Source organism: Terrapene carolina, unplaced genomic scaffold, assembly GCF_002925995.2.
Source record: "Terrapene carolina triunguis isolate 2854851 unplaced genomic scaffold, T_m_triunguis-2.0 Scaffold85, whole genome shotgun sequence".
NCBI lineage: Eukaryota > Metazoa > Chordata > Testudines > Emydidae > Terrapene > Terrapene triunguis.
This window is the reverse complement of record NW_020664436.1, coordinates 51,434,666-51,458,384: the sequence shown is the minus strand read 5'-3', so window position 1 is coordinate 51,458,384 and position 23,719 is coordinate 51,434,666.

Below are 23,719 nucleotides of genomic sequence, written 5' to 3'. Positions count from 1 at the left end.
CATGAATTAGTTACCTAACACACTGAATGAAGGGACTCTGTCAATTTTTAAGGGTTTATTTATTTATTTATTCAAGACAGATCCCTAGGGTGGGAAATCCATGGAAAAGGAAGCGGTGCCTACAATAATGGGGTCTTGGTCTATGACTAGGGCTCCTACGTACCACAGTAATAATCATAATATTTACAAATGAAAGGTTTAATGTGAAGAGGAAAAAAAAAGAGTGACCCGAAAGATCTGGACATCAAAGCGCTTAGTCTTCTGAATGCATTAGTAGGGATGGGAAGCACAAGCAATGTTTACATTTACAAGAGCCCCCCCTCCTCCCCCCCCAAAAAAAGAATTAATTCAATTCCCTGCCACACTTTACAGTAAACTATTCAGCACCTCCCATTTGGTTTTTTCCCCTTTAGTTCCAACACACTCAGATCTTTAGCTGTAATGAACTACAGGACCTGCTTCTCTGTTTTGTTGCTCCAGTGGAACTACTGTCCAGACAAATAGGCCAAATTCATCTAAGTCAGTAGAGTTACTGACAATAGGGATGAATTTGGCTAAATAGGTGTAGCAGTGTAGTCACATTATGCAGTGTTTCTCAACCTGTGGGCCACTTGTGGCCCAATCAGCATACAGCTGCAGCCCATGTGACATCTTCAGGGCCATACAGGTAGTATATATGTTGTATGGATGCAGCCAACATAACACATAGAGAGCTGTATATGCGGCCCACAATGGTAAAGTGATTGAGAACCACGGCGTATAGCAGCACTGCTATAATGGCATTACGGCTATGCCGCTAGCAGGCTGTAGTGTAATAGACACTTCCTAAGTTGTATTTTCCATCAATGTAGGTAATCCACCTCCCAGAGACGTGGTAGCTAGGTTGACAGAATCTGTCAAGCTTGTGGTGTCTACATTAGGGGGTTAGGGTTGACCTAACTATGTCACACAGGGCATGAAATTTTTGACAGCCTTGAGTGATGTAGCTAGGTTGACCTAAGTTTTAGGTGTAGACCAGGCCAGAGTCACAGGATAACTAGAAAACAGAATTACAGATGTACTGTATGTTATTCTACAAGTCACATCCCATCAGCATTATTTATTTATATTATAGTAACACCCAGTGGCCCAGCCAAGATCTGGCTCTATTATGCTAGGTATGGTACAAACACATAATAACTGTCACTGCAAAGAGTTTACAAGACAGACAAAGTGTAGGAGAAAGGAAGTATTATTATCCCAGTTTCACAGATGGGAAACTGAGCCACAGAGAGACTAAATTATTTGCCAAGGTCACACAGGAAGTCTGTGACTGACCCAGGAACTGAACATTTGTATCTCGAGTCCCAGTCTAGTGCAAGATCCTTCCTCAGCCACCTATATAGGTAACATTTTCAAAAGCACTTAAATGTCCAATTGACTTTCAATGGGACTCATGTTCCTAAGTCACATAGGCACTTTTGAAAATTCCACTTTATATCATCAAAAGATGCCCTGTGTTTTCTGAAGATAGAGAAACAGAGCATAGGAAAACATGAAAAAAAAATCTAACATTGCACAAATACAGCACATGGCCATTGCTGCACTTTGTAATCATTACTAACTGGGTTTTACAAAGCCTTTTGCTGTGAAAGAAGTTATTCTGTAAGCAACAGAAGTGAAGCTTCTCAGTAGAACCAGAAATACCAGGTTAGTTCTTTCAATCAAATTATTTCTTTGTACTGTTGCCTTCTTGTATGGAAATAACAGTGAGATAATGTAAATAATTCGTCTAGGTTCAAGCCCTTCCTAGAGTATCCTCAGCAGTAATGATTGTTAAAGAGGGGGAAATATCCTGCCTCCTCTAGCTCTAATAGTGGATAGGGAATCATGCTAGTTGAAACTTGCTTATAAATACTCCAGTTGGTGCTGTGATTCATCAACCGAAAAGCAGGCTGGAGCATGCAGGGAGGTTTGTTTTTCCAGTTGTGACTTTGAGCAAGTCCAGACTGATGTAACTAGTCATCACTTTCTGACTGTTAACACATCCATGCCGGGCTCACTGCACACAGTTGTTGTTCCTGAGCTGAGTGGGTGGAGGTGGTAGTTCCAGGAAAGTGATTATCACTTGATCAGTGCATGGATTGACATGGGAGAGTAGCGTATGTAATAAAGTATCACATTTAGGCATCATTATATCATGTTTGTCTGGATATTATAGAAGCTTTCAACAGATGACTAAGTGACACAATTACTGAACTAGAATCTTGACATTCAGTGCATTCATTATGGCTGCCAAGACAGATTAAAACAATCACATTTGCTCTTTCTACCGGAAGGTCATAAGCTCTTTAGATTTTGACCATTCAAGTGCCTTTTCAAACATATTAGACAAAGTAACAACAACAATTATATTAATTTATTTTTTGAGCAAGTCCTATTAGGTATGGTCCCTCCTATATGGTGTAGGTCATGTGATGCCTCCAGTTCAGCTATTAGCCAAGGAAGTTACTCTAAGCCAGGGGTTCTCAAATTGGGGGTCAGGACCCCTCGGGGGTCGTGAGCTGTCAGCCTCCACCCCAATCCCCGCTTTGCCTCCAGCATTTATAAAGGTGTTAAATATATTTAAAAGTATTTTTAATTTATAAGGGGGGTCGCACTCAGAGGCTTGCTATGTGAAAGGGGTCACCAATACAAAAGTTTGAGAACCACTGCTCTAAGTTATCAATTTAATAGTAAAATGATTGGAGGGTGATTACATAACTTACATCAGTTCAGTGTCATGTGTTGTCATCTAAGCCATTAAGTATTTGTTCATGGATTAATATGTTGCACTAGAGTGTATCTGATCACAGTTTGCAATGAGATGTTTAATAGGAAATGCAAATATAATTTACTCCCACATTAAGGCCCATTTAAACTACTGTAACAGTGTAAGGCCCCTTACTGTAAATGAGAATCAGGCCCTTATGTAAAGGAAGTGACCTCATTCCATACATGACTAATACAATACAGCACTTCCACAATGTTTAAAGACACAGAAGCAATATGTTTTTGTGATGTCAGCATAATCCATGTACCACTTCAATAAAGATGCATTTTATCACACTAGACATAAACAGGCAGCTTAAAGGTAGGGTGGAATCACTTTATTTTCTCCATGAATATTAAAATCACAAGCAGTGTGGCTAGAAGGCAGAAAATCTGCATATTTATGAATAAAAGACTGGCAAGTATGATAAAAGCATCCCCTTTATTGATCACAAGCTTCTCTATTAGATTCAAATAATAAAACCAAATAATGTTACAACCTTTAAATGCTGGAGTTCACCAAATGTGAGAGTCTGCATGCAGGTGCACTGATATTGGTAGTCCAAAGGGCAAGCTGTTATCAGCTACTGTTACCTGCGAAAGTACATGTGGCACTGGGATTACAAATGGTAAGAAGCAGGAGGCAGGGATGAAAATGAGAAAAAGAGAAGAAAAAGCCGCTATAAAAATAAACACTCTATAATAAATATAAAAATATGACCCAAGGCTGGAGCTTTTCCTTTTCAAAGTGCATGGCATGGGGTGTGCCTGTTGTGAGCATGATGGGGTTGTTGATGGTAAAACCCAGTATAATACAAAGAATTCCTTGTTATGCTTCCTGAGGATTTATGCTTAGTGATTGTAGCACGGGCTCCATTTTCTGGATTTGGCCAGTTGATCATTTGCCCATTGGTTCATCCCTGCCTGCATTCGCGTGATTTTAGTCAAATCCAAATAGCTTAACTATTGAAAACAAAAGTTGTGGCAGGGTAGTGGGCAACCACCACAGTTCAATCAGTGCTGCATTCTACCCTGCTGTGCCTAGGAAAACATGGGTAGGCAGATGAGGGGCAAAGCATACTGGGCCAAATTCGACTCTCAGTGGCATGTGACACCCAGCTGAAGCCTGAGAAGAGAATCTGGCCCTCCGGGTGTACATTTTAAAACCCCATTTACAAAACTAAAGGATCCTACTCCCCAGAATATGGCCACAGCTGTGCTTCATGCCCACAGGGCACTAATAGAATCCTGATGGGGGGACGCCCTCCCTAAGCAGCAGCATCGCTGCCCACCCCCCACTTGAATTCACAGTCCCATACTCAGCCACCCCTTCTTATCATATATGTCCATGGAGCAGCATGGAGGAATGATGCTGGCAGGGAGGTGGTGCATCCTTCAATGTCCCTGCATAATGGGTGGGGTCTCCCTGGCTGAGAGATAACAAGGGGCTGAGCAGCCTCCTTCTCTGGACCAGGCTGACCGTTCTGAAGTGGCCCAAAAGATATCCCCAGGGAAAGGTAGCAGAGGGTGAACCTCTGAGCACCCTTTACCTCCCAGTCCCCTCACCTCAAACAGCTGATTTTGGGGTCACAGCCTGTCTGCCCCACACAGGTGGATCAGTGGGAGTTAATGACTGCCAGGAAAGAGGGAGATTCAGAATCAGTGGCGGGGGCAGGGAGCTCATGTGGTCCCTGTCTCCTTCGGAGCCTCTGCAGATTCCAGTCACAGACTGGCTGAGCAGCAGCTCTGCGCTCCCTACCAGACTATCTTGACCAGCCTTAGGATCAGTAAAGCCAGCCCAGATCCACAGTCTATAAGAGGAGCGGGCCTGAGTGGGCTCTAAAGCACTAACTGAACCATTACAAATACATTTGCAGTTTAAAATTTTGGGGTCTCTCTTTCTCCTTTGCTTAGCTCCCAGACTGTGCTTTCAGGAATCAATTTCCAATGCAAAAGACGTTGACTTCACTACCTAGGATACAATGATATGGGCTATGTATCCTCATGCTTCAAGGTACAAAATTATCACCAGCTGGGGACAGGAGACATTCCCCTCCCCCCAGTAATATACATTGGAGTTAGAATAATAGAATATCAGGGTTGGAAGGGACCTCAGGAGATCATCTAGTCCAACCCCCTACTCAAAGCAAGACCAATCCCCAGACAGATTTTTACCCTGGGTTTAGCAGGCCAATGCTCAAACCACTGAGCTATCCCTCCCCTCTTGAGGCCTTGGCTACACTCGGGACTTCACAGTGCTGCCGCGGCAGCGCTGTGAAGCGCGAGCGTAGTCGCGCCGCCAGCGCTGCGAGAGAGCTCTCGCAGCGCTGTATGTACTCCACCTCTCCGAGGGGAGTAGCTTGCAGTGCTGTGAGCGAGCGTGCAGCACTGCAGGCACTGATTACACTGGCGCTTTACAGCGCTGTACTCGCTGCGCTCAGGGGTGTGTTTTTTCACACCTCTGAGCGCAGCAAGTTGCAGCGCTGTACAGCGCCAGTGTAGCCAAGGCCTAGGTGTATCATTGGATTTTACATCTTCCTTTGATGCAGTCAACACTTGCCACTCCCAGCAATAGGATGCCAGATTAGAAGGAGCCTTGGTCTGTTCCAGTATCTTTTGTTACTACAGTAAGTCACACTTAAACAAGTTCAGAGTGTGCAAGAAAATGCTTTGGTTTAGGAGCTGGAAAGCCATCAAGACAGTACTCTGAACTCAAAAACTGGCAGGCAAGTGAGGCAAAAACTGGCTTATACCTACAATTATTTATTTAAAAAGGTAAATGTACAGAGAAATATTACTGGGCCTAATTGCAGCATTTAGCCACTGGCCTGAGCGGTGTAGCTCCTCTTTACAGAGAGCTCAAGGGAAATTTGGTCAGTCCATTTTTAATATCTCAACCAGGGATGAAAAAATGACATCTGTGTCTGATGGGATAATTGGATCTTTTCCTGAGCTTTTCCTTCCCCTCTCCTTTTCACCTCCAAATAGACAGGCTGAAGTTTAATATAGGCCTTTGAGTCCATTAATCCTCTGTGCTCATTAAGTTTATTCATTAGCTGTGATTAACAGGGGAAAGCTAGTGCTGATGGGGGATTTATCCAAGCATTTTTAAAACTTGCTAACGGCTCGTACAGAAACCTAAAGTAGACCCCCAAGATGACAACCCTGCACTCATTATATTACATTTTAGCTCCCCAATTATCATTTCATGGTAAGGAGGGGAAGCACTAATATAGCACATTGTGTAATGCTGACAGATGCCAATCAGGGGGGTTGAACCTGGGATCACTCTGCAGCTTACTGTATGAGCCTCAGCTGCATGAGCACATGCCTGTTACTCAAGGCTGTAGCAGACTCATTGATTGCTAGATGGTCTAGGTGTCACTAGAAGGGAAACAGAGCATCACATCAAGCAGGCATGGGTTACACTTCACTTTTTCACAAAGAAGTATCAAAATTAATTAATTAATGACTGCCCAATAAATATTTTATGTTTAATACAGATGCCCACCTCAGCATTTGAATTGTAAATCTGCCATTATGTTATGTAATATATACACTCCACCGTCATTAACCTCTAATTACACACAAAAAGGCTACCTTAAAGTAACATTATTAAGTTTGCAAAGTCAGGTATTCAAAAGTTAGGAAATGCCAGAATTAAGGTGGTTGGTGTGCTGTATCAGGCTATCACATATCATAGTGCTTAGAGCACCCTCCTGAGACATGGGAGACTCCCATTCAAATCTGATTTTTGAGCATGCATAGTATTCTATACCTCTTAATATGTTCAAAGCAATGCTTTTATTGACTTCAGTTACAGCTGTGAGTGCTCAGCTGTCCTGCAAATCAAACCCAGGGCCTCATGTCAAGCATTCAACTCTCTCTTCCTGCAGAACTCTGCCTCATTCACTACATGTGATGGTTCTTTGGTACTCAGTATTATGAGTCACCCTGTTACCCCCTGCCTCCAGGCAGTCTTGCTTGTAGTGGTTTGCGCCCACCCACTTCCCAGCACCCAATAAGACCACTGCCTTTCAGTCATTCAAGCACTCTCCTCTGGTCTATGTCAACCCTGTCTTCACCTTGCAGGTTAACGAGGTGAACTGCAGTCCCCGAGTCCCATTGAATCATTCTCCTGTGATATCCAGTCACTATCACTGGCTACTCACAGAACGAACAAAGTTTTAACTAGAAATGACAGATGGTGGTGGAAGCAAATGCTCACAACAGCAAACAAAATCATAAACCTTGAACCTGGGCCTATACCTAGTAATAGTTAGCTTTCCTTTCAAATAAAGTAGGTTTCCCCCCGCCCAAAGTTCAGCCTGTTGCAGAGCTGGTTGACTTCACAGGAACCAGAATCCAAACTTTCATCAGAATCTCCCCACTCCCAAGATGTCTCCTCAGTGAATGGATTCAGGGTACCTCTCCCTCCTCTGTGTTATACTGAAACAGTCTTTGGTTTGCCCTGTTTAGGAATAGAAACAAATGTCTTGTTGTTATGTTGTTTTTTTAACCTTCAAGAGGTTTCAGTTGTTTTCAGTTGTCTCTGATGTTTTTCCATGGAAAGTCTTGGTATTGAGTAAGTCTAAACAAATGAGACTTGCATTTCATCACCAGCTAAACCGGGCAGGATGACACCACCATCTTGCCTGAATGGGCCATCACTGAGGCACAGTGTCCCCTGGTGATTAAGTTTTACTCCAAGTCCATCATTGTTCCTTAAATATTACCCATAAATACATCCTGCAAGTCGCAATGATTATGATTCTTGACAAGTTATAATCCTTCTGTAGATACCGTATGTGTTACTCTTTATGGATAAGTATCCTGTAAGGTGTGTTTGGGGTAGTTTGTCAGATCTGAGTTGTTTGCAAAGAACAGGGGGCCCTTTGCCTGGGAGCCTCGGTGTCGCACTACCCACCTTCCAGGTCCTCCCACTGGGGTCTGATGATGGTGGGTGGGCTCAGCACTACACAGGTCACCTTCAGAGGTTCCTCTTTCCTCCTTTCCCTGGCGGCCTTTGACTCCCAGTTTTTATTTTACATAATTAATATAATGAATTAATTTTACTCACTGAATTTACTTATTGAAGGCCCCCAGTCACTTATATCCAATGAACATTTTGGGGGGCAGAATTTTTAACATAGATGCCTGAAGTTAAGCACCATACTCAAATTTAGGCATACAAATAAAAGTGGGCTGATTTTCATAGGTGCTGAGCACCAACAATAGGAGCTGTGCCTGGTCAGCACTTCTAAAAATAGGCCAGATTCATTTAAGTTCCTGGCTTTAGGTATTGTTAGAGACTTTTGACCTATAACTCAGTATACAATCTAGGCAAGAGTGTGGGAGGCCCTTGCCCAGGAATTATTCTACATAATACATAATCAAATGTCTTTATATTTTGTTAAATATACTGAATTTGCCACCAGGAGTTTTTGGGATGGTGCACGATAAATTAAAGTGTGTACAAGAGGCTGCTTTACTCTCCTGCTAGATGCTTTTCATGTGACATCTTGCTTATATCTCCCTGCCCCTTAATACATATGCTACACTAATTTTACACTCCCTTGCATACCTAATTTGGTATAAGTTACACTACTTTTCTACTCTACACCCTGCACCTGTTTCCTATGCACACCAGTGTTTATGTCACCACTGAATTTGGCACACTTCCACTGACCTTCACTGTCTTTCACATCACATCTGAATTTTGCATCTTGTCAATTAAAATTAAATTAAAAACCCCCCCCACACATTTAGAAATATTGAGCACCTGAAATTCTTTCTTTAAAAAAAAAATTGGGGGGCACTTTTTTGTTAAAAGTAAACAGCTATTTTTGAAGCATGGGCAGAACCTTAGGCTAAAATTTTCAACAACATCTAAGGGACTTAGGAGGACAAGTCTAACTGAAAACTAATGGTACCAGTGCGCCTAAATTCTTATACACTTTTGGAAATCCTACTTCTAGTGTCAACCATGGTGGTCTTCTGATGTGGCATTGTTATTATGATTAATGAGTGCTATATTGTTGTTTATTTATACAGCTCCACAAAATGCATATGGCACAGAAATAAAAGACAATGAAGGTATGTCTACGCTAGAATGTTACAGCAGCACAGCGACAGTGCTGAAGCCGTACAGTTGTATCCTGTGGCATGCCATGACATTTTTAGTCAGGCACGCAGCAACTTTTTAGTGAACGAATTTTGCACTAACCTTTCCATCTTGACAAAGAATTATTTGTCCTGCTAGCTCTGTTCTATCATGGAAGATTCAGTTCTACTCTTGGCTGTCCTAGGTGGTCCAAACTTTCTAGTGACATTCCACAAGATGGTGTCTTCCAGCTGATATGACCTGGCAGCACATGAGGTTTGTGAGAGGTCACGCTGTGCAGAAGATGCTACTTTGTTCTACAGTGTGCATTCGGGAGCTGGATGGAATTGTCACATGGGCCAGATCCAGCCTGTAGGCCACCAGATGGGCCACATTTTTATGAATTCTGGGACATGCAATGCATGCACTGCATATATAGCCACTGGCTGTAGTGCTACAGTGTAGATACTTACTGCAGTGATAGAAGGGGTTCTTTCACAGCTGTAGAAAATCCACCTCTCCAAGAGGGGTAGCTTGGTCAATGAACCTAGCAATGTCTACCCTGAGGCTTAGGTCAGCTTAATTACATCATACAGGGCATGACATTTTTCACAACCTTGAGTGATGTAGTTAAGACAACCTAACTTTGTAGTGAAGACCAGTCTTTAGTCTGATTTTCACCTTGCTTACACTGCTTTTACGATGGTGTAAGCCCACTGACTTTATACCTAATTCATACTAGGGTGATAAGACAATTGGACCCAAAGTCACTATCCCAAAGACCTTAGGCCCCGATCCTGCAAATTGTAGTGTGCAAGTGAATTTCTGTGCTTGTGTGGAATCCCTGTGGATGCAGTAGTCCACGTGCATGCCCCACATCGCAGGATGGGGCCCTAAATTAAGAAGGTGAGAAATTCAGTGAGGGAAGGTAGACAAGCGTTAAAGAAATATGATTATGAAGATGCTGAACTTAAGGATACAAGCATTATGAGGGTTACAGGTGAGATTTATCTCTCTCTCAGAACATATTTCCTTGATTCACTAAGAGTTGCTTCTGACTTATTAAAGTTATGTGGTCAAAGTGGGCTGGTGGGGGTTGGAAATCTTTAGTTAAGCTGACCCATTTTCCCCTCCTTACCTTAAATGGAGTTTTGCATGTTTTGCATTTACTCACATCTACAGACCATAAGATACCGGTAATTAAAATGTAAAATCTAATTAAAATTAAGATGATCTAAAAAGTGAATCAAATACCTTATATCTTTCTTTAGAAGACATGACTTCTATCACATTTAATTACTTTCCCTGTGGCTGGCCTAGTAAAGATCCAGCTTCTAAAGGAGGACAGCTGCTATTTAAAAACTGCATGATAAAGATTCAGACACTAAGAGCTTCACCTGCTGCAAGATGTTCAACACCTGGCTTTAATCCAGCAAAACATTTAGGCACACACTTAATTTAGAGCACATGAATAGTCCCATCCACTCCATTGGGATTACTCATGTGCTTTAAATTAAGCACATTTCTAAATACTTTGTTGGATCAACATCAGCTTGCTCATTAGTAGGGGAGGTGCCACAGTTATGGTACAAGCCTATGCCTGGTGTGGGTTCAAGGTGTGTGGGTTCAAGTCCACGTTCTGCAACAGACTTCTTGTAAGATCCTGTACAAGCCACTTAGCTTCTCTGGTCTCTGCCTGTAAATGGGGATACTAATAACTCCCTACCTCACTGGGGTGTTGTGAGGCTAAGTACATTAAAGATTGTGAGGTGCTCAGATACTACAGTAATGGGGACTATATAATTATCACAGATAAATCATGCAAGCCCTACAGGAAGGCAGCTTCTAAGGTCCCTTCTGCTCCACAAACGCAATACAGTTGGGGGTGGGGAGGGACTGAGAATGTGGTTGCCTCTGAACTTGGCAGAAGCCAAAGTATGGTTCTGTAAGGCAGTAGGGTGACCAGACATCCCAATATTATTGGGACAGTCCCGATTTTAGGGGACTTGTCCCACCTCCCGACCTTACATCAGTCAGGACGCCCTTTGTCCCGATATCAAGGACCATCTGGACCGCAGCCGCGGCGCCACCACTCACCGCTTCCTGGGGCAGCTCCCAGCACCCGCCCCTGTGCAGGAGCGTCACGTGCTTCAGGGGCGGGGCTTGCAGGCACCGGGAGCAGGCAGAGAGTCCTCCACCCCCCCACCCGACCCCACCCTACCCGCGACTCTAAAAGCCAGAGGAACCAGCCTGCCGGATGCTTCCTGGGATGGGAGCTGCCTCAGGTGAGCACCACCGGGACTCCCCACCTCGCCCCCTGGCTCTTAGGGTGGGGGGACTCTGCGTGCTGTCGGCACCTGCAAGCCCCACTCTGCGGCTCCGGCAGCTCCCACTGGCGCTTTTCCCGGCCAATGGGAGCCACGGAGCTCGTGCTTGTGGAGGGCACAGCACGTGGAGAGTCTGGAGACTCCCCTCGCCGCTCTCACCCTAGGAGCCAGAGACCTCCCAGCAGGGCTGGTGAGTGCAGCCAGGGAAGGGAGCAGGGTGTGATGGAGGGAGTGTCTGGGAGGTGTGTGTGGGGTGCTGGGCTGTGAGGGTGTGGAGGGCATTGGGCTGTGAGGGAGGTTTGTGTGTTTTGGGGTGCTAGACAGTGGGGGCCTGTTGGGGGGTGCTGGGCAGTGGGGGAGATCTGTGTGTGTCAGGGCACTGGGCAGTGTGGGTCTGTGTGGGGCATTGTGTAGTTGTGGTGGTGGGGATGTGGGGAAGGGCACTGGGAGGGAGGAAGGAAGGGAGGGAGGGGAAATCTGTGTGTATTGGGAAGCGAGTGGGGGGTTCTGTGTGGGGTGCTGGGCAGCTGTGGTAGGGGCTGTGGGCAGGGGGGCGCTGGGCGGGGTGTGTGTGCACAGAACTGTGCATTTGTGGTGGAAGGGTTGTAGGGGGGCTCTGGGCATAGTGGATCCAGGGGCGCTGGGCAGGGGAGTTGTGTGGTGCAGCATGGCCCACCCCCAACAGGAAGGGGCACGCTGGTAGCACAGGGCTCCGGTTGGGGCTGTGCACCTGTGTCTGTCGTTGTCCTCCACCCCACCCCCCGCTCACCCAATGTGTCCTGATATTTCACTCTTGCAATCTGGTCACCCTATAAGGCAGTGACCTAACTCTGTTAGGAGTCACTCATGTATATGCCATGTTTGTAGTTAGAGCTGAGAAAATCACCATGTTTGTAGTTAGAGTTGAGAAAATAACACAAGTGATTTTTTCCCCAGTAATATTTACTTGAGCATTTTATTATGAATTCACTTTGGTTCTGCTCACACACCTTTTGGGTTCTTGTTCTACAAACACTAGCCTGTCACTTGGGTTTTATAGGTAAAATTGTTCACAGAAAGGAAATTGCAAAGTCCCTTGCTTGAATACTCAAGGAGCAAACATTTTTAATTTGCACATACAAGTATTCATGCTGGAATTATTGATTATTATTATTATTAATAATAATAATCATATTTATTATGGCAGTGCCTAAGGACTAACAAGAATGGGACCCCATTGTGCTAGGCACTGTACAAACACAGAGTAGTAGACAGTACCTGCCCCGAATAGCATGCAATCTAAATAGACAAGACAGATACAGGTTGTGGGAGGGGTAGAACACACAGAATGAACTACTGATGGCAGCAATTGTCATGTTAGTTCCATAATTTTTATTTATTTATTTATTGTGGGGTGGGTTTTGTTAAGCAAGAATAAGATACATGGAAGTAAAAGTGAAGGGAGGGGGACATTGAAGGGAGGGAGAGTGAGGGGGCCAGGGCAGGGAGGAAGAGGGATAGGTGTGAATGAAGCTAAGGTGAAGAGACTGAGGGAATGGGAGGACTGGAGCAAACAACCAATCAGCACAGGGTACAGAAAGTCCTGTCTAAACTGTAGAAAGTTCTCTGAATGTCTGAAGGTCCTGGCTTTGCAGGCTGCTCCTACTGGCTGGAGTTCATGGCTGATTCCTTGGTTGCATGCTCATCCAGTCAAGGAGGAGGGACATGTAGCTTGTTTTGACCAGTCACAACTAAGCAACACAGCTCAAGTGTTGAATAGTCACTATTTGTCCCTAGACTAAAGAATTTAAAAAAAAATGTTGACTATATTCAAATCATGAATAAAACTAAGCAAATTAAAATCTGTTCATGGATGTTCTATGAACAAAAAAAGAGAACTACATTCACTGAATAAAGCACTCATTGCAAATTATGTGTACAGCTTTATTTGGCGTAGAGAAAGGACCTAAATATACATATGTGTATGTAGCTATGTCTGAATATTAAATATATAAAATCTTTCTCGCTACCTGCCTGTACATGTGATATATCAGCATGTCCAGCCAGGCAGCAACGAGCGTTGTATCATCCCTTTAGTTTTCATATCATGAGTGATAAATGACTATATTGGAATGCATAACATCAGCCTTGCTAACTTTCACCTACAGTACATCAGAGGAGAGTAATCCAATTCACGGAACTCTCAACACTTCAAAAGGAAGTGAGAGATACAGGCCATTAGGAAGAGTGGGCTCTCATTGTTTTCCTGTGCTGATTTAGCAGGGTGCCAATACCCCCCCCCCCACCACCACCACCCAGTACAGCCTGCTTGGGATCATTTAATCAAAAGAAAGCAGCAAGCAGCATCCATTTTCTCAGTCATATAATTTGCACAGTGGTACACAAAAGAATTTTCATCTGCTTTTTCACTCTTAAAGGAATTTGAGCATATGTGGCAAGATTTCACAGTTACAGTAGTATGAGTTTCCTGGAGGGAACTCTCCTTTCTACCTGCATGCTCATCAATTCTGACTTAGATTCATCAATGACTGAAGCACCAAAAATCAGTTAAAATCCAACTTTTGAGAGGAAGGTGCATGGAATGATATTCTGAAAAGACCTCAGACAATTTATTTAATTATTCTCTTTGTTGGGTTTTATGAGGTGAATTAATTGAATTCTGCAGGACTCCCATTTTATTGCATTATTGGGGAGCTGGTGAAGATGCTGCAAATGCTTTGTGCCATATCATCACAACTGAGTGTCCTTGCAGACTTTGAGTGTGTGAGTTGGTGCTGAAATCACCATGAGAATAACTTTCCTCAGAGAAAACAACAAGGAGTCTTTGTGGCACCTTAGAGACTAACACATTTATTTGGGCATAAGCTTTCGTAGGCTAAAACCCACTTCACGAAAGCTTATGCCCAAATAAATGTGTTAGTCTCTAAGGTGCCACAAGGACTCCTCGTTGTTTTTGCTGATACAGACTAACATGGCTACCACTCTGAAACCTTTCCTCAGGAAAGTATCTTCCTCCCTTTGGGCCAGATGGGGACCTCCATACTCCCACTGGTGATTAGTTACTCACACAAGCAGCCCCATTGACTTCACTCTGATTATCTGCTCACCAGTGAGTAAGATGGTTACAGTCTGGGCATATGGTGATTCCTTCCCCCATGGGCGGCATGTGACTCCAGCATCCAGGGAGTGAGGGCCTGAGCGTCGGAAGCTCCCTAGAACCATAGGCGCTGACTCCGTGGGTGCTCTGGGGCGGGAGCACCCATGGGGAAAAATTGGTGGGTGCAGCCAAGCTCCCCAGACCGCCCCAGCTCACCTCCGCCTCCTCCCCTGAGCGTGCCGCGTCCCCACTTCTCCTCCTAGTGTAGGGTGACCAGACAGCAAGTGTGAAAAATCGGGACGGGGGGGTGGGGGGTAATAGGAGCCTATATAAGAAAAAGCCCCAAATATCGGGACTGTCCCTATAAAATCGGGACATCTGGTCACCCTATCCTAGTGCTTGGCACCACGAAACAGCTGTTTCACAGCGTAACAAGCTGTGGGTGGGAGGGGGGAGGAGCAGGAACGCGGCGCGCTCACGGGAGGAGGCGAGGATTTGGGGAAGGGGTCCAATAGGGGCAGGAAGGGGGTGGAGTTGGGATGGGGACTTTGGGGAAGGGGTTGGAATGGGGGTGGGGCAGGGGCAGTAGTGGGCAGGACAGGGTGGAGTTGGGGCTGGGGGAGTCGAGCACCCACCGGCACCAGGAGAAGTTGGCGCCTATGCCTAGAAGTGTGTGTATGGGGGGTGGGGGGCACCAGTGCCTGGACAGTGGCCCTGCCCCCTGCTTCAACATTGTTAAAAGAGAATTGCAAAGCTTTGTATAGTAATTTTGTCTACATTTTGAAGATTTTAAAAGAGTAACAGAACATGCTTGTTGACTTAAGGTTAAATACTTACTTGAATTTCCTTTTATTTTTAAATAAATAGCTCTGGTTGGTTTAGAGATCATTGATGGAAAATATTCTCCATGACCATGTTATTTTCCCTGCCAGTGTCATTAACAGAGAATCATGCCCAGTTTTCGCATTAAAGAGTTTACAACTCTGCCCCTGTACACATGCCTCTTACATAAGTCAATATAAAAATCTGTACAAAGTGCATTTCAATTTTTGTGGTGTAATTGATTTTGCTGGGCAGACCAAGAAGTGCAGAAAAAATTAGAAGCTGCACAGTTTTCAGAAAGAAGCCTTTTTAAAATCTTTAAAACTACTTAGTCAATTTAATAAAACAGTTCAGAAAAACCTGGCAATTTTCAAGTCCAATGGATTTGCCAAGTTAAGGTTACAGGTCGGGCAAATACAAGGTTTTATAATGGAGGTTGCTTGCAACTTTAATATGGAGAAGCTAATACCCATTATTATTCTTAATTATCATAGTATCTGACTGCCTCCTGCCATTATCTAACTCTCTATTTCTCCATCTCCCTATGTGTTTATGTGGACCTTAATATTGCTTGTTTCTTTAAAATATTTGGGAGGAGGTCAGATTATGATAAGGGCCATGAAGGCAGGTAAGTAGGTAGCTGGATAGATAGATTAGATAATGGCAGGAGGCTGCAAAGTCTTCTCTCCCAGCTGCATCTGTGTTCTCCATGTAGAGAGAAGGAAGGGAGGTTTCTGGACCAAGTGCCTCAGGTGTGTCCTTCTGTTCTTGTTTTACCTGTTCACTCACTAACAAATGTAATTGTGATTTATCAGAAACCCTGGGGTAAAAATACAAACAGATAATTTTGGTTGAAAGACTGAGGCCCTGGTCTTCTAAAATGCAGAATATGCTGTGACCAAAGGTTATTTTTTGTAGATAATTTAGTGAAAGGTGGCAGCCTGTGTCACGTTATTGATTTGAACTGGGACCACATAGAACATGGTTGCAACCAAAGTCCTGTAGTGGCACCAAATCTTGTCTAAAGGGGGTCAAATGAGGTGTCTAAGACAAGGTTATGGTTTGCTGGTTATAATTATGCTGTCTATATGTGTGTTTCAATTTTGTAGTTGAAGTTATGAATATTGGCTCTATACTGTCTGTATTTCAAACTTATGCTATGCTTCTGGGAAACTTCCCAGACAAGTTGGTGTTAGCTCTGCCTAGCCTGCTTGATGGCCCATTAAGGACCATCAGCTATACAATTGACCCATTGAGAGAAGGCAAATATGCCTTGCAACTCAGCAAAGTATGCAGGGACTGGCCCATGTGACTCCAGACTCCATTTTGCTGTAATTTTCCACAGTAAGGACAAAGAGGTATTCTTACACCTGGAAAAGACTATAAAAAGGCTGATGCCTCTCCTCCGTCTTCAATCCTGCTTCTTACCTCTGGAAGGACTTTGCTACAAACGGAAGCCCTACACAAAGGACTGAATGACCCATCCCAGCTGGGGATGTACTCCAGAGACTTGATTTGAACCTGCAGTTTATTCTATTTCTACTACAAGCCTGAACCAAGAACTTTGCCATTACTGTATGTAATTGATTCCATTTAACCAATTCTAGCTCTCATCTATATCTTTTTCCTTTTATGAATAAACCTTTAGATTTTAGATTCTAAAGGATTGGCAACAGCGTGATTTGTGGGTAAGATCTGATTTGTATATTGACCTGGGTCTGGGGCTTGATCCTTTGGGATCAGGAGAACCTTTTTTCTTTTATTGGGGTATTGGTTTTCATAACCATTTGTCCCCATAACAAGTGGCACTGGTGGTGATACTGGGAAACTGGAGTGTCTTAGGGAATTGCTTGTGTGACTTGTGGCTAGCCAGTGGGGTGAGACCAAAGTCTTCACTGTCTGGCTGGTTTGGTTTGCCTTAGAGGTGGAAAAACCCCAGCCTTGGGCTGTAACTGCCCTGTTTTAAGTGATTTGTCCTGAATTGGCACTTTCAGTTGGGTCCTGCCAGAACTGCATCGTTACAGCCTGTCAATGTTAGGAGTGAAACCCACAGTTTATCCATAGAAATGTTTTAGCAAAAGCTCCAGCAGTACAAGCTTTCCCATCAATGTGCCTCAACTATGAGCTGGAGCGATAACTTCTGGGGATGGAAGAGTAGTTCATTCTCCACGATCATTTAGTCTTTTGCCTTTCTGCTAAGAACACCAGTAAGGATAAACACTCAGACCCAGATCCTCCTTTTGATTTCATCTTCAAAACAGCTGTGCTCCAGATATAAACTGTTTAGAAAAATAGAGCAGATAAAGACTGGTTAATGAGGTGATTCATATCCTGGGCAAAAAGACCTCATGGCCTCTCTCTCCTTCCTGGTTAACGTGTGTTTTGTAAAAAACAGTGCATGCATGTGCATATATATATTTAGTCAAAGGGCTTTGGTTTTGAGAGTCCTTAAAATTTAGTTAAAGAAAGAGTCATTGAGATGGTTAGAGAGAGAGAGAGAAACCCTTCTCAATGACTCTTTCTTTTAAATGAATTTTTAAGGACCCTCAAAACCAAAATCTTTTGAATTTTGGGCAGTTCAGATTTGAACTCTGAGCTACAATGAGGGGTGGCATTATAAAACACTAAAAACCTGTCCAAACAGGTTTGTTTTCCAGTTGCAGCCAAAATTTCACAGGAATAGCTGTTTTAGCAAGGTTTCAACCCATCGTGGTAAGAATCTGAAAAGAACAGCTGATTTTGTAAGATGTTTTTCCCACCATGCAAATGGCAGAAATCTTTCAAGATCAGCTGAGGCCAAAAATCATTGAGATTTTGGAGCCATTGGATCCAAAGACAAAAGAAGCCCCGATCGGGCCTGAAACCCAAGCCTCAAAGTCTATCCTAAAAGTAATTTTGATCAGGATCCCGATCTGAACCCCACCTCTTTGGTATATGCACAGCGATATGTATTACTCAGCCAGAAAAGTGGGAGCTGCCTCTGAGTAACTGGAAGCAGATGTCTTTCCAGAGAAGTTTGAAAGTATAGGATGGGACTATATGACTTCTAATGTCATGAAACTATGTTATCCTTCTTCAGTAAGCTCGACCTTTGCCAAAAACAAAACAGAACAAAAAAAAATGATATGCTGCACTCTCAGAAAACTACAGGCTAGTAACACAGACCCACAGATTACTAGGCAACACCTCACACATCCAGAGATTGTACCCTCACTGCTTACACAGTTCTAGAGATTTTAAAGATCATTTGCCTTAGAGTCCAAAAATGATGGTCCTAAATGGATTCTGTCAGGAGGAAGGAAACAAACTCACCTTGACACCTGAAAATTCCTTTGGGGTGCTGGTGGTGGTGATGGCGATGATGATTATTGTGATGGTGCCTGGAGGTCTCAGTCAGGGATTAGGAAGGCATTGTACACGTGAGTAAAACAAAGATATTTCCCCTTCCAGAGAGCTAAAATTATGATAAAATGAAACAGGCGGATAAACAGAACAAAAAGTGGTGAAGTGGGGAGAGGGAGACAAGGTAACATAAAGATTGGGTACGTTTGCATAAATTAATTGTCTCAGTGGTCATAATAGCAGCAGGTGACTGCCAGTCCAAAGGAAGTTTTCAAAGAAGGATTTAAAAGAGGAGCAGGTGGCAGCTTTCTGACAGTGAGTCTCCCCCCCCTCCCCCCCATGCACTGGGATCAGTCTGCCATGAACATGACTAGAGTGGGTATTATTTGAAAAGAAATGTGCATGGAATCAGCAGTTATATTGCCTAATGTATCATATGCACTCGATAGAGGGGGTGTTTAAATACATCATTGTAGATTGACCACAATATTATAATTGGAGAGAGTAAATGAAGAGCAATATAATGACCAAGAATGTTTATTTTGTAGAGTTATTGTATGTTCCCACATCACTCTTCCAAACTCATTTCAAAAGCTTATCTGCTCTTCCATTTCCTGCTAGGAGACACCCTCTGCCCCCACAGTTACACCCCAAGTGTCGTGAGTCATTGTGCTCCTATATGTTTCCTCTTTATTTCCATATATTATTGGAATGCCTCCAGAACAACCCTTCACTGAAAGCTCCACTCAGGGAGTCTGATTAAAATACATATTGCCATGATGACACATCAGGGATAATTTGAATGCAGGTGGGTATTTTTCAAAGTAAAAGCTGTTAGTCACAGGGTAATAGGCCTCCATGTTGGAATGCATTTGAGAAAAGATGGCAGGAGTTTGATTTTCTGTCTCTATCTGCCAGGGCAAGAATCACAGCTCTGATAACAAGGAGATTATTTCCTGTTCTCCACATGCCAGGGATATTGTTCAGAGTGGCCTCATAGTGCATCACATTTTTAAATACGACAAGGACCTTGCATTTAATAAATGCATTAAGATGGTTGATCAACACGCACAAAGTATGTACATACATATGCTGAAAGTCATTTCTGATCTGATTCTTAATTAGTAAATAGAAGGGCTATTCTGCGCTCACTGGACTGTATGGATCTTTTGGCATTTATTGTAGCACAATAGGAACATGGTAGGGAAATTGTTGTTGTTATATTTATAGAATTGGTATTGGGAAGTAAGATCCTCAAGCTGGAAAGAAGACTGAGGAAGTGAGAGGCATAAGGCTCTACTGTTATTAGCTGTATGTACACTTGCATTGAGTTTCTTCCAGTAACTAGATGCTGTGTTCTAATAAACCTCATCCAATTTCCACTGAAGACATTTGACATGGCCATGTGCAAGGCATGGCTAATATTGCAACATTCTCCTCTCTTGCCATCCTGATACATTATTCCTCCCTCCACTGGCTTGTCATTGCCCAGCACATCAAGTTCAAACTACTTATTCTGGCTTTCCTGGCTTTATGTGACTCAGCCTGGACTACATCTTTGAGCTTCTCTCCTATTTGGTTCCCCATTCTGCTCCTCCACCCCATCAATAACACGAGCTTTGATGAGCTCTTCATTCACTTCTCCCATACCTGACTTCATGCATCTTCTCACACTGTCCCATATGGAAGGAAAGACATCCTCTCCTCATACCTTCTAATCACTTCTGCTGTGTCACCTCATTTGTACTGTCATGTCTAAATTTAGATTGTAAATTATTCAGGACAGGAAATTTGTCTCTTAATTTATTCTGCCAAGTGCCTTGCACAATTTGAACACTGCAAAATTTGGCTACACTCTAAGACTCTTTGGAAGCTATAACTGGAGCAAAGCATAGTTGTTGGCTTGTTGACCGGGGCTATTCCCAGGGCATACATTACTGCAATGCTCCATGACCTGCATTGGCTTCAAAGTGTTGCTTTTGACCTTTAAATCCCAAAGGCTGCACATGAATGGTTTAGAGCCTGCCCATCTCTTCATGTGGTATTACAGCTGTAGAGGTCAATTGAGTTACTTGTAGCTAGGAGCCCTCGGTTTTATATGGAAAGAGTATTTCTAGGAAGGAGCTCTCAGTGAGAGACCCTCAGCTGGAGCACACTTCTCCCCTTGGTTTCACAGAGTCTGAATTTGTTGACCTTTGTGTCATTCTCTATTTCCCCAGGCTGTTGAGGGAGGGTGTGCAGGTGGCTGAGGAGAGTGGAAGTAGGCTGAGGTAAGTAAAGTTACTGTTATGTTGGGTTGGATGAGTGGAGGGGATTTAGTGGTTATATGGATCAAATCTGTAATTTTTGGAATGTTTGTTTATATTTGTTGTACCGGTGTTTAGATCATGCTACAAAAGAAAACAAACAAATAAATACATTAAATAAAGTACAATAAATACTGGGGATAACACATAGTGTAAACCAGGGGTCTCAAACACGCAGCCCGCGGACCGCATGCGGCCCACGGGGTGATTTTCTGCGGCCCGCGAGCCCCTCACAGCCCCCCGCCGTCCTCCAGTGTTTACGAGAGCAGCGGCCGGATGTGCACCGGGAGCAGGGCATGCTCCCTGCTCCCTGCCTGCCTGCCCTGTGCAGCTCCGGGAAGAGGCTGGAACGTGAGGAAGGGGGGCGGAGGGGCTGTGTGTGACTGTTGCTTTAGGCAGCGCCCCCAGCAGCTCCCATTGGCCGGGAATGGGGAACCGCGGCCAATGGGAGCTGCTGGAGGCGGTGCCTCAAGCAACAGAAACACACAGCCCCTCCGCCCCCCTTCCCCATGTTCCAGCCTCTTGCAGGGGCAGAGCAGACAGGCAGGCAGGGAGCGCAGGCAGGGAGCCTACCCTGCCCCCGGTATGCACCGGGCCAGATGCTGCCCCCAGAACCCCTCCTGCAGCCGAACCCCCTGCCCTGAGCCCCCTGCCGCACCCTGCACCCTGACCCCCTGCCATACCCTGCACCCCTCCTGCACCCCAACCCCCTGCCTCACCCCGCACCCTTCCTGCATCCCAACCCACTGCCCTGAGCCCCATGCCACACCCCTCCTGCACCCCGACCCCCTGCCGTACCCTGCACCCTGACCCCTGCCCTGAGCCCCAGCTGCACCCTGCACCCCAACCCTCTGCCCTAAACCCCCTGCTGCACCCCGCACTCCTCTTGCACCCCAACCCCCTGCCCTGAGCCCCCTGCTGCACCCTGACCCCTTGCTGTACCCCTCACCCCTCCTGCACCCCACACCCCAACTCCCTGCCCTGAGCCCCCACCACACCCCACACCCCTCCTGCACCCCCTGGGGGCAGGGAGGGGGCAGAGTTGGGGTGGGGATTTTGGGGAAGGGGTTGGAATGGGGGCAGGGAAGGGGTGGGAAGAGGCGGGCAGGGGCGGGGCCTCATGGAAGGGGTGGAGTGGGGGCGGGGCCGAGGGCAGCATGGGGGGTGTCAGTAAGGCGGCCCTCGGGCCAATGTACTAGTCCTCATGTGGCCCTCATGGTCATTTGAGTTTGAGACCCCTGGTGTAAACTCTGATCCCTGTGCTTAACACAACTGCAAACCTTCCACACTGCTCCTCCAGTCACCTGAGAATCTCATTGGCCTCTGATTCTGCCCAGCACTCCCCACACTCAGATGCAGAGAGGACTAGGACCCAGGTGGTGTCGCCCCTCCTGCCAGCAATGTGACCTTTAGAAAGAAACTGCAGGGAGGAGCCAGACAGACACTGAACCTGGCAGAGCAGCTGCAAAACAATTTCAGCAGGGTCCCATGGATACTGATAATATTTTCTACAGTTTTGACTTGTCTGTGCTAATTGGCTGTTTGGTACAACCGCCTCCCATCGCTTTGCTCACAGTCCCTTCATCTCAGCGTCACTACCCCTCCGAATTTCCTTCCCCTCCCTCTTACCCCCGCTCTGTCCCTCCCACCCCCGATCCCCTCCCTTCCTTTGTCTTTCTGTTTAGTTTATCCCACCCTCTGCTAAATCCAGCCCAAACAATTAAAACAACTGTGGAACTACATGATATTTTCTGCCATCACGTCGATCGCTCTGTTACATCCCTTTTCCTTATCCTTCTTCTGTCGTGTCTATTTAGATTGTAAGCTCTTCAGGGGCAGGAACCAGCTACTATTCTGTGTTTGTGCAGTGTCTAGCACAATGGAGCCCATTCTTGGTTAGTCCCTGGCAGGAAAGTGCAGAAGGGGGAACAAGCATGTGCACCCCCCTCCCCCCAGTATTAATTAAAAAATATATATATTTCTGCTCCAGCCCCAGACCTAGCCCCAGCTGCTGTTCCAGCCCCAGACCTAGCCCCAGCTGCTGCTCCAGCCCTGGACCCAGTCTCCAGCTGCTGCTCCAGCCCCAGCTGCTGCCCCAACCCCAGCCCCAGCCGCTGCTCCAGCCCCAGCCACTGCTCTGGCCCTGGACCCAGCCCCTGGCCGCTGCTCTAACGGTCAAATTTAAATTCCAGAGCACACCTTTAGTCCCTAGGCACTTCACCGAATAACATCATTAATAATAACAACTAACTATGTGACCAGTTAGAGTATGTAAACAAGTACAATTCTTGTCTGAAAATGTTCTCCTCAGTTTGATGCTGTGAACTAATTTTTTATCCTACCATAGCTAGATTCCTCTCCACTTACTTTACCTTAAGTTAGTTTAACACAGGGGTAGGCAACCTATGGCACGTGTGCCGAAGGCGGCACGTGAGCTGATTTTCAGTGGCACTCACACTGCCCGGGTCCTGGCCATTGGTCTGGGGGGCTCTGCATTTTAATTTACTTTTAAATGAAGCTTCTTAAACATTTTAAAAACTTTATTTACTTTACATACAACAATAGTTTAGTTATATATTATAGACTTATAGAAAGAGACCTTCTAAAAACATTAAAATGTATTACTGGCACGCAAAACCTTAAATCAGAGTGAATAAATGAAGACTCGGCACACCACTTCTGAAAGGTTGCTGACCCCTGGTTTAACATATTTATTTGCCATTGTGCTCCATAGCAACCTTTTCATTACAATAAATCCTCTTCCTATTTTATTTTTCTCTCCTGAACACCAAGTTCAATTCTCCAGATCTCATTGAAATCCATGGCTTGATATAAATGTTCCTTTCTATCCTGGTACTTCTTTGCAAATCAGCAATTATCCCTGTGAGAAATCAGTATATCCAGTATATGGAATAGTCTCCTGCATTGGGAT